General features: G+C 36.3%; 1 non-coding gene across 1 annotated transcript; it reads left to right on the top strand.

The window, feature by feature from the left end:
• Positions 1–703: 703 nt before the first annotated feature.
• On the top strand, positions 704–806 carry LOC111727165. Its single transcript, XR_002774781.1, has one exon. It is a non-coding gene; the product is annotated as a U6 spliceosomal RNA (small nuclear RNA).
• The last annotated feature ends 200 nt before the right edge of the window (positions 807–1,006 follow it).

The following is a 1,006-nucleotide window of genomic DNA, read 5'->3' as shown; positions in this document are numbered from 1 at the left end:
AGAGCTTCAGAACTAAGTCTCAGACTCCTTCCCCCACATTCTCTAACACCTTACCCTGCTTCGCTTGATGTGCTGAGCTACCTAAATTAAGCTCTGAACAGGCATTTAATGGGCCCTCAATTATATCAACATATTGGAGAAATTTTTAAAATATAAAGTAATTATTCCCTGTACTTAAATATCTGGGAACATAGAAAAGAAGATGTAGATGGAAATTATCTCAAGTTCAAGCCCAAAATACAGCAAAAGTCACAGGATAGGTTAGACAGCATTCAGAGGAGGTAAGAATGGAATGGGATAAGACATTAGTTTTTGAAAAAAAAATTTTAGCTATAGCCTGATTATTTAATAGCCTCAACACAAAGTAATAAATAAGGAAATGTCTTAGGAAAATTGGCCAAAGCTCTCTGAAGACATAGATGGGAAGTTAGATGAATTAGTTGATTTTAGCTTATGGAACAAAGCCCAAACTTCTGCTTCTCTCTACACATGCTGAGAACAGTTTAGAAGTTCCCAGGCAAGGAAACTACAAATTTGTATTGAAAAACCTAAATCTTATAATCCCCAAAGTGATGGAAATCTATGATTTCAAGAAACCCAAGGGAAAAAATTGCATAAACATCACGGTGAGAGAGAAGAGAATGTATTGAATGTTCTCTCAATGGAAAAGTAACCGAGGGTTGTGATTAAGGTTTTCACATTAGTGCTCACTTCAGCAGCACATATACTAAAATTGGAACGATGAGAAGATTAGCAGGGCCCCTGCACAGGGTGACACGCAAAGTTGTGAAGTGTTCAAAAAGAAAAAGATGTTCACATTACCCACGGGTAGTCCCTTTGGTTCTTTTAATACTGTAGTATTGAATTTATCTAAACAAAACAGAGAGAAGACAAGGCTTAAGTTCCTTCACTCAAAACTTAAAGGCTTTCCAAATGTCACAGTGACAGGTGTAATTCCTTATTCTCCATTTTAAAAAATACTAAAAGAGGTCCGTAACCAAAGTAG

Source organism: Otolemur garnettii, unplaced genomic scaffold, assembly GCF_000181295.1.
Source record: "Otolemur garnettii isolate 467f Iridium unplaced genomic scaffold, OtoGar3 scaffold00003, whole genome shotgun sequence".
Taxonomy (NCBI): Eukaryota; Metazoa; Chordata; class Mammalia; order Primates; family Galagidae; genus Otolemur; species Otolemur garnettii.
Note: the sequence above shows the minus strand (reverse complement) of the source record. Positions and strands in the feature narration are given on the sequence as shown.